Source organism: Piliocolobus tephrosceles, chromosome 2 (assembly GCF_002776525.5).
Source record: "Piliocolobus tephrosceles isolate RC106 chromosome 2, ASM277652v3, whole genome shotgun sequence".
Classification (NCBI taxonomy): Eukaryota; Metazoa; Chordata; class Mammalia; order Primates; family Cercopithecidae; genus Piliocolobus; species Piliocolobus tephrosceles.
In genome coordinates, this window is record NC_045435.1 from 181,848,262 (window position 1) to 181,863,329 (window position 15,068).

Genomic DNA, 15,068 nt, shown 5'->3' on the forward strand with positions numbered 1-15,068 from the left:
ACTTTTAATCCCTCAAAGTCAAAGTCTTCCCAAAGATACTTTTCTGTCCACTCAATTTTAAGTATCCTCCTGTACATCTACCCAGTCTACCCTTTTTTCCCCGCTAACATTTGTAACTATCTGTAGATATATTATGTATTTTTTAATTGCTTGGTTACATGTTTATTGTTTCTCTTTCTCGTTTGAATATAAGCTCTCACAAGCAGAAAATCTATTGTTTTTGATCCCTGCTATTTACTCATTAATAAAAAGACAATCTTGTACTCAGTGGGTGTAATAAATATTTGTTAAATTAATGAATGAGTAATCTCTCTTGATTTCTACCCAGCTATAATCCATTAGCAATACAGGGCTTGCTTTACTTGCCTTCACTCTGGTGTATCGCAGATTCTCCATATCGCATAAATTAATCATTTTGAAATACTGATAGTTTTTGCTTGATTGTTTGATACTTGTAGTTCTTGACTGTTGTGCAAGAAAAAGAGATTATAAAAGGCTTGCTATAAATTGATTCTCTTTAGTCTTGTCAATGAATCTATGCCAAATCAGTGTTACCCTTCCCCCAAATGTAATTTTGGCATTGTCATCTAAACCCCTCTGTTTTTGATCCTTACCTTCTGACTCTTTTGCCTTCTTCTACCTCTTTTTTTCTTTTTCAGTTAATTCATAAAGTGAGGTGTCAAGGACAACTGGATCCATATAGCTAAGCAAGTGCTCTAATGCTACAGGTGCTCTTCATGACTGAGCCAATTATATTTATTATCTCCAGGGAAAGACAACTTCAGTGCCACTTTTAGCCTTCTTGGGGACTTTAAATGATCAAAGCTTTCTTCTTTGAAGCAGAAAGCTTTATTTATTTAAATAAAATCAATAGCAATGTGATAGCAAAGGGACTCATACATTCTCCAGTTTGCACATAATCTTCCTACTTTTTAGGAAAAGTTTACTGGTTATAGGATCTCAATATCTACAAAAGGGAGACCTCAGGAAGCAAGGAAACATGAATGAGAGTTGACAGTTCATACCCACTAGTAGACAGCTACAAAATGTTATTTGACATGAAAAATGGTTTAAAAGTGAGTTTCTCCTTCATTGGAGACAGAATGTTTTGGTATATTGCCGAGTCAAGTGCTGTGTGAAGTATTTATCAATGAAGACAAATCTATTTTTAGCAAAATGCTTACTCTAGACATTCACTCGTCATCGTTAAGTAAAATCTAGCGTAATTCCCCCTTTTCCCATAAAACATCCACATGGAAAATCTTGTCTTTACTGAACTCGCTGTATAATTTTACTAGTTCAAATGCTACCTACTCTGTGAAATCTTACTTGTCTCAATCTAAGTTGTGAGGAGCTTCCTTTAATCATATGACATTACAATAATCTGTTTAGATAGCTATCTCCCCCAGTAGAATCTGGGACCGTGACTGAATCTCAGTGTGTCTTCAGGACCTAGAGTTGTGGCTAGCTTGTCCTATTCACTAAAGTGTATTTAAAATGAATTTAGGTGCATGCTGAGTTTAGTGTCTCATTACTCCTTGTTTTTCTATATCAGGAGATGATTTCCCCCAAATCATCACTCACAAACCAATTCTGAATAGATAAGGGCCAGAGGTTGAATGTCTTCATCTATTAAGCTGCATCCCCTTAAGAGTAGGAAATTATGTCTGTATTTTCTCTCTAATGCTGCACCTAAAGATATGTCTGATGCAGAAGAGGCACACAGTAAACATTGGCTGAAAATATAGATACAAATATAACTTTAAAAGGAAGATTAGTAGTACAAAATTGAATCTGTAAATTTGACTTCTGAAAGTAACAGTCTAAGTTTATGCTGTATTTGTAAAGCAGAAAGAAAAAAATATAGAATTACTCTTGTTCAATTTTTTCCCAGACAAAAATTTGCTGAGCTATGTTGATGCCACAAGTAGAAGGGGGGGAAAATCCAAGTTCCAACATGGACTGAAGCTATTTTTAAAAGTTTTTAATTTTCAACCTAGTTATAAGCTGTTATTGAAAATAATGTTTCCTTTAATTCCCTAAGAGATTGAATATTTGCTGAATATCTTTGTACTACTTTCTCTCTAAGTTTTGGCAGGACAAATTGTTAGACATTGTGTGTTTTGGGTGTTTGCTGCGTTGCTATTTTTAGCCCTCATTATCAACTGAGCAACAGAAAAACCGGGACTGGAAGTAATAAATTAGGGTTCATTTTTGAGCAAGATCCATCTCAGAGAGTGGTAGGTCCCCTTAAAATTCTTAGAGGAGATTCTTAATTTAAACAGATTATTGCATTTCCATTCCTCATCTAAAGTATTATTTTTAAGCCCTTGCTGGGAAGGGTCTAAACATCAAATGAATTTAGATGTTTTAGCCACACACTTCAGTAATTTAAGATCCAATGTAGCTTTTTTATGGAGGGGAAAAAGAGTTATCTGAGAGTTTCTACTTGTAGACGAATAGAAACTCCTGACCCATGTAAACTGTACCCATGAATGCTTCAATGCATGAATCAAATGATGTATGAAATAATCAAGGCATGAAAGAATCAAATCATGGAGATAGGAAAGGAAAATATGATAGAAAAGTAGGCAAAGACACAATGTAGAGTATCTATTACGTAGTTTGATTTTATTTTATATTTTAAAATAAGAATGAAGAAACATGTGCACCCAAAATAATTACTTTCTCGCCTTTAAATTTCTAAATGTAGAAATTTGGAAATGCTAGAAGAATAGCATAATATCATTCTGGTTCTTCATTCTAATCTAACGCCAATAGCAAAGACAGTAGATGGTTGACAGAAATAGTTAACTTAATCTAAAATATACATGAGAAGATCAAAGCCAAAAAATAGTCAAAATAATGAAGGAAAATAACAAGGTGGGAAACAAGATACAAAGATTTATTAACAAGATACAAGGATTTGTTTTAAAGGCTACCGATGAAAACAGTGTGATTTTGACTTAGTGATAAACAAATAGACCAAACTGAAGAGAGTAGAACTCTAAGAACAGACTGATGGCAATGTAGGAATATAATCCTTGTTAGATCTGTCATTGCAGATAAGTGGGTAGAGGATGGATTACTCAATGGGCAGTGTCTTCTACATTTGTTATACATATGGGGAAAAAATAAATTACAATTCTGACTTTTCACAAAAATATTTTGTGGATAAACTGCTTAAATGTGCAGGGCAAAACTATAAAACATTAGAAAAATATAAACTATTAATACATGTATAACATAAGAGAGAAGTAGTTCTTAAACAAAATGTAGAGAAATAATAAATATGACTACATTAAAAGAAATAAATGCCACCTCTGAAAACCTACCACAAACAAAATTAAAAGACATACCACAAACTTAGAAAAAATATTTGCGGTATATTTATCCAAAATAATATTCTTATCTAAAATTGTGAGACTCTCAATATGAAAGAGATAAGGAATATAGTAGAAAAATGGATAAATGACTTATGCAGGCACTTTACAGAAGAGTAAACACAAACTGTGTGAGTGACATAAAAGCAATTAAATCATCTATTTAATTGAAAGTTGTTTTTAAAGTGCAGTCCTTTAGGGCACCTTATGAGAGCATTTGAAAGTTCTCTATTGAAAAACTCACATTATTCCAGGCCTCAGAAAATGTGCATGCATACAGTTGCAGGAAAATGAGGAGCTCACAGGAAGAAAACTCACAAAATACCCAGAAAAATAAGGCATATAAGCTTGTCAGCAGGAACAATCGATATCAAAATCAGAGCCTAAAAATTAAAGATACTGAACTTAGGAAATGCCAAAATAAAATGTTCAGTCTTTTATAAATAATTCATTTGAAAGGCTACAAAATATGAATAAGGAATACACACATTTTTTAAAAGAACTTTAAAAATAAAGAAATAGGTAATTGATGGATAGTGCAGAAATAATGTGATGAGATGGAAGATTTTAGATGCAAGCAGGAGTAAAAAGCAAAGAAAGCAGTACATATGGATGTATAGAAACAAATATTTACTGGTAAAAAATAATAATTGTACTTAAAGTATTGTTCACAAAAGAGTAAGAAACATGATTAACTTTAAAACATAAGTATTCATTTTAAGATGTAAAGTCTACACACTGAAATATAAAAGGAATATATAATTTACAACAAATTTATCGAAAAATACAAAAACTACGATAAAATATTAAATCATTCTAAAGGCAATGAAAAGAGAAGAGGAAACATTCTTAAGAGACTGGTGTTGACAGAATGTAGAAGATATCTAGGAAAGCCTACAGGGTGTTGGCATTTTGCAAAGTGCAGAAGTGTTATCAACACATTAGGTGTGCCGTCAAAAATAGTCCAGGGCCTATGTGAGGTGGAATTACACGGGTGATCCTCCTGGTGATTCTTCCTCAGGGTGACGTTTTAAAAATCACAAAAGACAGCCCTAAACAAGATAAAATCAATCAGGGGAAACACGTGCACTAGCCAGTTAGGTCTTAGAGAAAGTGTTGGAGTCAGGTTGAGAAGAGTACTCATTATTTATTTATTCATTATCTATTTATATTGGTAAAGGGTGATACACAGGGACAGAATGGATTGAAAGTGAAATGAATTTTACTGAGCTTTCAAGTTTAGAACTCATGTCTACCATATATCTCCCATTGATAAGGATATAGTCAGCAAAAATAATCAAAATATTTTTAATATATTTCGGTTTATGGCTGTAAGCTGGGACCACCACTGCTCGTAAGATGCAACCCAGAGCAACTCCTATATTGAGTTGGAAGAGAATACAACAGCTTTCTCTTCCATGACAACACAGAGGCCTACACAGAGACAACACAGAGGCCTATTTCTTCAAGGGTACCTGAAGAAATGAGGATAAGTAGAAGGAAGGGAAAGATTCTTTCTTCATTCTCCAACTCACTGTATTTCAGTCCACTTTTCTTTTAGTGTTGCTTGTGTGATATGAAACAGTTTCATCTCCTGAGTTCAAATATTGTTGTCCAGATCTTACCTGTGTGGCCTCACGTCAGTTATTCAGTGCCTTATTTTCATATGTTTGTTTCTCCTCATAGTTACACTACCCACCATCTAGCCCTATTGTGAGCATTACATGGTTCACAATATGGATGGTTTACTTATAACAGTGACTGGCCCATAGACAGCACACAATAAATGATTACTTTGTGTGGCTAACAGGCAGTAATTTACTATTTCCAACATAAAAGTGACCATTCAAGTACGTGAATGCAGTTTGACCTAACTCTCAAATGTGTGCATTTGATGTATCTGTCGCCTATTTTATCTTTTCACTGATATGAAAGTTACAATCCAACTTGTTAGTGGATAACAAAATTAAAAATTAGCTGGTAAGTAATTTGCAAATTATGTATTATGAAATTTAACACATTTAACTTCATTTATGTTTTTTTCCTTGAGGTTATAAAGACAGCTTGAAGCTGGATACTAAGGTTAGAAGTGACCAAGTTATAATTAAGTTATTAAGTTATTGTTTTCCACGTAACAAGTATTATTAGTTTTTTGCCTTAAAATCCTAGATTTTTGTTTCTTTCTCTTTTTTTTTCTTTTCTTTTCTGAGACAGAGTCTCACTCTGTCACCCAGCTGAAGTGCAGTGGCGTGATCTCGGCTCACTGCAACCTCCACCTCCCTGGTTCAAGCCATTCTCCTGCCTCAGCCCCCTGAGCAGCTAGGATTAGAGGTGTGTGCCACAACACCTGGCTAATTTTTGTATTTTTTGTAGAACCAGGGTTTCACTGTATTGGCCAGGCTGGTCTCGAACTCCTGACCTTAAATGATCCACCCACCTTGGCCTCCCAAAGTGCTGGGATTACAGGTGTGAGCCACCGCACCCAGCTTACATTTTTGTTTTCAACTTTCAGCTATGGTTTCCTGTAGAAAATCTGAACTTTGAAACATCTCAGATCATTTTAAAAGATTATTCAGAAGGCAAGTGGCTCTTACATGGATAAAAATATTCACTGGCTTCATCTGAACTTATTATTGTCATACTTTCTTCCAAATAATCAAACTCACCACTCCAGTGCTTTGGTCATGGCTTGGTTAATGAGGACATACCTAACAGAGATCTTGAAAAAGAGATACATTAATTTATTCCAGAAATACATTTTCACAAAACCAAAAGGAAAACAAAAACCAAATGAGAAACAAAAGACAAAAGTACATTTATTTCTATTTATTGCCTGAATTGCATTTAAGTTACACACTTTTTTTTTTTTTTTTAACAGGATGTTAAAAGGGAAATCATTGTTCTAAAAATTTCTGTCACACAGTATCTTAATGCCTTTGGGAAAAATGTTAGGTATTAGTTACCTAACAATTTTTAAAGCAATTATTAAACAAAAGATCACTTAACCTAGCTTCTGATGATTTAATTATTCAGATTCAATAAGGTCCATTGTTGTGTATAGTATCTTATCATTATGACTAGAGTCTAGTTAACGTGTAATTAGTTGGTTCTGTGCAAACACCAGAAAGTTTTTCCTTCTTGTATGCATTAGAAATTCTTTTAAAATACTGAATAAAGCTAGAGTCGCCTCTTCTGGGGGAGATGGAAGATTCATTCACTAAACATATGTTCTATACTTTCCAGAATAACTTCCTGCACTACAGAAACTGAAAAGAAATGAAAACTACAATTGTTCTTGTAGTTAGAAGTCTGCATACAACTTAGTTTCTATCAGTTACCTATACTTGCTCTGACTTGAATTAGAAATAAGTTGATAGCAAGCGAGGTGTCCATTTTGCAAGTGCTGGTTAAAATGGGAATGCCCTGACTCAGAAGATAAACACGTTTTGTCGTAATTTCTTGTAACCCAGTGAGGCAGGAAAATAGGGTCTGGAGGCAATGAACCTGAGGCTGATTCATGCTGACTTCCTAGAACTAAATCAAAAGGAAAACCCCAACTTTCCATGCACAAGTAACAAAAGGACCAGAGGCTACTCCCTTTGCAACCCCCACCCCACTTTACTGCATGGCAAATAAAAAAATTGAAAGTACTTCTGATTGGTCCCATCCCCAAACTAATCAGACTGATGGTAGGTCAATTCTTCATTTGCATAGGAGTATAACTTTGTAACTTCACTTCAGCCTCAATGTGACCAGTCAGACTGATCACAGGCCATTACTACATTTCCCTAGGGTTTAAGTCAAGTAACCAATGGGAAACCTCTAGAAGGTACTTAAACCCCAGAAAATTCTGTAACCAGTGCTCTTTAGGCACTAGTTTGGCCCACTCCCTGCCCTGTGGAGTGTACTTTCATTTCAATAAATGTCTGCTTTTTTTTGCTTCATTCTTTCTTCGTAAATTTTGTCCAATTATTTGTTCAAAATGCCAAGAACCTGGACACCCTCCACAGGTAACATCAGATCACTCATAAGGTGACATGTTTCCAAAACCAACAGTTCTTGTGATAGTTTTCTGCTACCCAAATTTAGCTAAGGTGATATGTTTCTACAAATTGGCACAGTTGCTTTGTGATTTTGAGCTTCCTGGCTGAGGCAGAGGAAGCAGTTTTCTTTATGAGCTAGTGTGTTGTTCTAAGAGTCATCCACAGAGGCTGAGCGTGGAAACTGCTCCCATGGTTCATCCAATAATTTTGTAAGCCTTTAATTCCATGTATTACATTCTATATCTGCTTAAACTGTCAAGTGTACTTTTGTTATCTACAGCTGAGTTCAAACTGATGTAGTATTTGGTACCAGAATAGGTTACACACAAGAATAACATCCTTCAAGTGCTTATTGAAGGCACCAGTGTTATGGACTGGTGGCAGTAGGATCTTGAAAGTGAAAGGCAGGTGAAAAATTAATCATGAATTGATTCCAATGACCACTGCTGTTTAGAAAGTTGTAGATTTTTTTGGCTGGGCGCGGTGGCTCACGTCTGTAATCCCAGCACTTTGGGAGGCCGAGGCAGGCAGATCATCAGGTCAGGAGTTCGAAACCAGCCTGATCAACATGGTGAAACCCCGTGTCTACTAAAAATACAAAAAATTAGCTGAGCATGGTGGTGCGCTCCTGTAATCCCAGTTACTCAGGAGACTGAGACAGAAGAATCACTTGAACCCAGAAGGCAGAGGGTGCAGTGAGCCGAGATTGTGCCACTGTACTTCAGCCTGGGTGAGAGAGCAAGACTCCATTTCAAAAAAAAAAAAAAAAAAAAGAAAGTTGTAGTTTTTTTACGCAAATCAACATGGGCCCGAGGCAGGATGTGTAACTACTGATCAGAAAGAAGCGTGTACTTCTCTCTTCTCTGTACAGATACGCAAAATATTGCAAAGTTAGTGTTGCCTTGGGGGATATCAGTCTACTTTTACCATTTTGTCACACGGATATCAACTCCCATAGTCTCATAATTGGCTAAAATGAGCCAGACACAAAAGGACAAATGGTGTGTAATTCCACTTATGGAAAATATCTAAAATAGGAAAATTTATAGTGACAAAAAATAGATTAGAAGTTCCCAGCGGCAGAGGAGAGGGAAAATGGTGAGTTATTGTTTAATAGGTATAAGGTTCTTCTTTGGGGTGATGGAAAACTTTTGGAAATTGATAGTGGTGATGCTTGCACAACATCATAACTATAATTAACATCACTGAATTATGTCCTCCAAATAGTTAAGATGACAATTTTATGTAATATTTTAGCATAGTGAAAACATTTCTAAAAATTAAGGCCCTTCTTAATTTTTTATTCTGGGCCTTTCTAGCTAGAAGAACTCTTGGTTCCTGGGTAGTTCTATTTTGAATCTATAGAAGCTCCTTCAGTAGGTGATACCTGGATTCTCTCACTGGAACAGGTGTGACTGTGTATCTTAAAGGTCTGGGAGTTGACTGGAGGACCTACACAGACCGTAATAACAGAATCTGTCCTTGAGGGACATGGATGTTATATTACTTCCACACAATCATTTCAGGACTTTCCAATTTGAAGAGTCCAAAGAGATAACACAAAGATTATCACAGTGCCAGCTGGGCTCCACATTCCAAATTCAGAAAACAAGGTAATTCTTTGCCTATAAAGTAATTATCATATGTAAATTTATTTTTTCAAGTTTCAATACTAGGGTTCGTTAAAAGTCATAGAAAACAATAAGTGGTATCTAAGACAATGAAAGTAGACAGAAGAAACCTTTTAGTTTCAGCCTATTAACATGCCTATCAATAAGACAGATCTTTTGACTCTATAGATTGTGTATTTAGGTTTACTTTTTAAATATCTTTATTTATTCAACAAGCACTCATTTTTTGCCAGTAATGTTCCATCTGATATTCCCTGTAAGAGCTTAATTTTGCCTCTATGGAATTAAGATATATGAGAGAGGGAAGAAACTCATGTAAACCTTCATTTTCTTTTCTAAACTATTATCTGGAACATTGCTGACTTCTTGCAGTGTCAGGAAATTGGAACATTAGTAACCTCAGTTATGAAGTTCCCCTTTAAATTTTGTTCTTTCCCTTGCAGTTTATCTAATTGTCTTAATTCCCTTCTCTTCATGGACCCTGTGTCACAGGTGTGCCTGTCTCTAAGGCTGTGTCTTAAAGGTGTGGGAATCCACTGGAGGACCTATACAGACCTTAATAGCATAAATTGTTTTTATTCTCCAGCAACTGCAACATCTCCTGCCTCCCTGGGATAGTCTGCATTTATCCCCCACAGTCCTTTGTGTATGCATATGATAGAAATGCCCAAGTACTCCTCAAGCATTGATTGTTGGAGCCTGCTGAAGGTATTTTCCATTCTTAGGGAGAGGTGTTTCTGGTAATTTTTAGCTGTTCACAGTCTTCCTTGGAAATAATAATTTTCATTTGTTGATACCTGACAGTAAGCATCAGAGGAAAAGTTCCACTGGAATTCCAGAGGTTTGTCTTCACTCAGTTTCCAATTATGCTGTATTTTCCTTTTATATGCTACAAATTTGATTGATTGCTTGTTTTAAGGAATGAGGTAAATTAAGCGCAGTCAACTCTCTGACATGCTTGTAGCTCTGAGCCAGCTGAGGAACAGGTGGTCTAAAATGCATAGCCCTTTCAGTTAATTTACTGGACTCACTTGAATCTAATTTGAAGAAAACCCATCAAGCTGTCAATCAAAGACCCCTGAGTGAAGAGAAGGCAAAGCAACAGGATTAAAGTAAAGCAATTATATTCGCCAAGCAGAAGACTTTATTTCATGAAAAGAAACAGCAATACCAACAGATGTTCAATTGGATCAGCTGAAGTTTGTGTTTGTGTTTGGATTTGGATATATATATATATTTTTTTCCCTGTGGCTTTTCTGAAAAAGTCCATAGAAGTGTTCTATTTTACTTTTAAGACCAAATCAGCCACTATATAATCTCTGTTCACTGGCTGGAGTTTGCATTTTTCTTTACTATGATGGGTGAAAAAGTTTTCTGCTTTAAAAACCAGGTCCTTGGCTTTCTGTGAGTACACATGATTTTTGAAACCTGATGTCTTCTATTCTGCATCTATTACAGCCCTAATATTTATTAAAACTCCTAAACACCCAAGATAGGTGACATGTATAACATCTAACATAAATAAGTTCTAGAATGTAAAAGAATGTTTTGTGCAGTAGGAAGTTGAAAAGAAGCAGCCCAGTAGAACAATGGTCCAAAGATATGAAATGAGGGGGTTTCAAATGGTTAATTATTATCAGGAGATTCAACATTGGTTAGCAGCAATCAGAGAAATGCAAAACTGTATTGATCTGGATTGGTTACTGTATGGTAAATGCACCTGACAGTGATAACCTGCGCATACCCTAAGAATGATACTATATAGCATAGGCACCTGAGTGTTCAGATTTTGGAGCTAAGGAATCCAGGAGTAGCCAACCTGGAGATCCATTCCTTATCTAAGAGGAACATCTGTGTCTCTGGCCCAGCCCCTGGAAACATGCCATACTAGAGATCAAGGCCCTTTGTTATGGGTTAAACGAAGATAGCCAGGTGGGGGTTATTAGGGGGAGAGTGTTACGTGAAAATTTTGTGTAAACTGAATGCCTTCTGAAAGTGGTTGCAGTTCTTCTGCCCAGCCCACCACCACTGGACTCTCTCCCCTGTATAGAAGCTCTTGGCCGGGCGCAGTGGCTCACGTCTGTAATCCCAGCAGTTTGGGAGTCCAAGGTGGGCAGATCACAAGGTCAGGAGATCGAGGCTATCCTGGCTAACATGGTGAAACTCTGTCTCTACTAAAAATACAAAAAATTAGCCGGGCGTGGTGTCAGGTGTGTGTAGTCCCAGCTACTTGGGAGTCTGAGGCAGGAGAATGGCGTGAACCTGGGAGGAGGAGCTTGCAGTGAGCCAAGATCACACCACTGCACTCCAGCCTGGGCGACAGAGCAAGACTCAGTCTCAAAAAAAAGCTCCTGATAACACCCCATGTCTCATTCTCTGGGTCTGGGTCTCTTATTTGGCCTCTTGAACCTGGTGCCATCCCGTTAGAGTCAATAGAGTTTTGACATGACAGTTACACACCATGTTCTATTTGTAAAAATGTATTGAGATGTACACATGTATGCTTTTCTGTATGTTCCTATTTCAATAAGGAGTTGAAAAAGGATCAGAAAGTAAAAGCAATAAACGAACACTTTAAAAAAGATGTCAATTTATACCTTTACAGATTGGCAAAGATTTAAGCAACTGAAATATCCAATATTGTTAGAGTTGTAAAGAAATGTGGTACCTTCTGCACTCTTAGTGGGAATATAAATTGGTAACCTCTTCTGAGACAGAAAAAAAAATCTGGCGCTATTTAGTGGAACTGAGAATGCTCAAAGTCTAGAACACACAATCCCACTCCTGGATATAACAAAAAAATATAATTTAGGATCTTAAGGAGAAATGTAAAAGATAATGAGCATAAATAACAGTTCCTTAAATCTGATATTAAATAAGATATGCACATAAAGTGTCTAGAATTGTGCTTTTCACCTATGTGGACCACATACATACATAGTAACTAATGTGGCAGGGAAATGGAGAAGATGGAGATGAGACACACCTTGTTGGATGCAAGATGAAATGCAAAAATAACTGAACTCACCAAGTTAAATATGTTGATGAGTAAATGACATATTTCTCCCTCGATTCCTAGGCTTGTGGAAGAAACAGGAAAAAAGAAAAGAGAAAAAAATTTTGCAGATGAGGAAGTTCATGATAAAAAGGTAATGAAGCTTGCCTGAAACAATTCAAGTTTCCAAAATGTCTCTGGAGCCACAGGAAGCCTCAGAAAGCCATCCTTGGAGTTCAGACGATGTCCTGAAAAGTCACTGAAGAAGACAAGGAATTATGAAATGACAGAACAAGCAAAGAAATTATATTCAGCTGACATAGGGAGTGGGAGAAGGGGAATAAAAGAAAGCCCGGAAGCTGGAGATAAATCAGTGAGCCACAACACAGGCAGAAGTGAATTGGCTGAAGAGCTAATTGGGTTTAATAATTATCATCCCCTCCTCACACACAAGCGCATCAAAGTAGTTTTGTATTCTTCATCAGAAAGATAACCTCCCCAAATTTTATAAACGTAACAGAGAAACCCAAAGTGTCCCATCTCTGGACTCCACTCCAGACAAATGTCTTTTTATTTTTCTTTTTTAGTTTGTTTTTGTCCCATTTATGTTGAAAGAAAAGACATTACGGGTGCCATCTGTCCAGCTGCATCACCTCTAGAACATTGCCTGGAGAGATCATAGAGGATTGCTATATCCCAAGGATTAACTAACTCTCCCATAGTTTCATTTCTTGCCCCTTACCTTTTCCGTACAAAATGCATGCTGTTAGGGATTACCGGAGAAGAAATTCACAGCAGAAACAGCCAAGGAGACAATCTTGCCTTCACCCTGAGTCCCACACAGGATGAAAGAGGTAATCAGAGGCAGTACAGCCTCTTAGACATGTGTAGACTATTGAATTAATTACACAGTTCTGCTTTCTCCTGTGTGTCTGGAAATCAAATCCAAAAGAGCTACAAAGTCTTTGGAGAGGACACCATTAGGTCACTAGCCAGATTCACATTTTATATCATAAGGATTGATTTTTTTTTTTTTTTTTTTTTTTACCTGGGATTGCATAAGGAGACCATTGAAACCTACATAATTGTTACATTTGGACAGATTTTCAGCATTGTAAAGACCACGAAACCCCATCTGGCCCCCTGTAGGGTCTTATTATTGCGGTCAGTTAGCTAAATAAATGTGTAATCTGTAACTGCTGGCATAAATTACCTATTTCACAGCCTTCTCCAGAGCATGAAGAAAGTCAGAGAGAGACGTAGAAATTCTTCTCTGTAATACCATTTACTGTGGGCAAATTGATGAAACAGCCTATGTAGCTCTTTCATTAGGCAAGTGACCCCTGAAGGGGAATGCACAGTAGCTGGAATGATTCAGCCAATCAAGGCAAGCAGGTGTAGATGTGACCTACTGGACTTCGCAGCTTAACTTCACAGACTACAGATGGGTTAAACTCTTGCTGTTTTCTCAAAGCTTGGGCCTGTGTCAGCAGCAGCAGCAACAGCATTGCCAGGGAGCGTTTTAGAACACAGATCCTTGGGCCTCACCCCAGACTCACCCAAACAGAATCTGCATTTAAAGATCCCCAAGTGATTCATGTGCACAATAAAGACTGAGAAGCATTGGTTTAAAGATGTGATACTGAGATGACCAAAAACTGCCCCCAAGGCTATCTGAGGTCTGAGTTCACCGCTGAGACATGAGGAAGAAGGACATATGTAGTATATTTGTTTACACGGACTCTGGAATCAGAAAAAAGGCATGCAAACACTGGATCAACCTTTACTAGTTCTATGCCCTTGGGTAAGTTGTCAGTCTCTTTACTTTCAGGTCCATTACCTCTAAAGTGGGATAATAATACTACTTTCTTCATAGGATTGTAATTTTCTTGGTAAGCTCAGAGCAGGTTGCCTATAAGCCCTCAATATCAGTTGTCTTTCAATAGTAGTATGATTCCAAGGTATAGATACTGATGGCATAATCTGGGAAAGAATAATTGAGTCCAACCACCTCTGCTGCAGACCTTGATTATCCCTTGATTATAAATACTGCTGCAGGGTTCTGTGCTTGCTCTGCTTGCCTCCTCCTGGCTCAGTTCTCTGCAGGAAAACGTGGATCCTCCCATGTCAGATTCTAACACATTTCTCAGTTCCACTGATATTGGGAAAGAGACCACTTTTTACAACATGCTAAGGTCTTAGATGCTGAATAAAGTAAGATAAAGAAAATGTATAGGGATCCTTTCCATGCCAATAGCACTCACGCAAACATGGTGAATGTTCCTAAAACCCACCGGGCTTTCTGTAAGAAGTGGGGCAAGTACCAACCCCATAAAGTAACACAGTACAAGAAGGGCAAGGATTCTCTGTAGGCCCAGGGAAAGTGGCATTCTAACAGGAAGCAGAGTGGCTATGGTGGGCAGACTAAGTCGATTTTCTGGAAAAAGGCTAAAACTACAAAGATTATGCTAAGGCTTGAGTGTATGGGACCCAACTGCAGATCTAAGAGAATGCTGGCTATTAAAATATGCAAGCGTTTTGAACTGGGAGGAAATAAGAGAAAGGGCCAAGTGATCCAGTTCTAAGTGTCATCTTTTGTTTTATTACTGTATTAGTCTGTTTTCACACTGATGATAAAGACATATCTGAGACTGGGCAATTTACAAAAGAAAGGTTTAATTGAGCTCACAGTTCCACGTGGCTGGGGAGGCCTCATTCCACCATCATAGTGGAAGATAAGGGAGATGAGGATATGTATAATGGGTATAAACATACAGTTAAACAGAAAAAAAATAAGTTACAATGTTTGATGGCAGAGTAGGACGACTAGAGTTGACAGCAATATATTGTATATTTCAAAATATCTAAGAGGGGACTGCAAGTGTTTCCAACACATAAAAATAATAAATACTTGAAGTGATGGATATTCAAATAACCTGATTTGATCATTATACATTCTATGCATATAACAAAATACTACACGTACCCCATAGAAATGTACAAACATATGCCGATA

General features: G+C 37.0%; 1 pseudogene; it reads left to right on the forward strand.

Annotated features, from left to right (window-relative positions):
- The first annotated feature begins 14,322 nt into the window (after nucleotides 1–14,322).
- On the forward strand, nucleotides 14,323–14,637 carry LOC111544224 (annotated as a pseudogene).
- The last annotated feature ends 431 nt before the right edge of the window (nucleotides 14,638–15,068 follow it).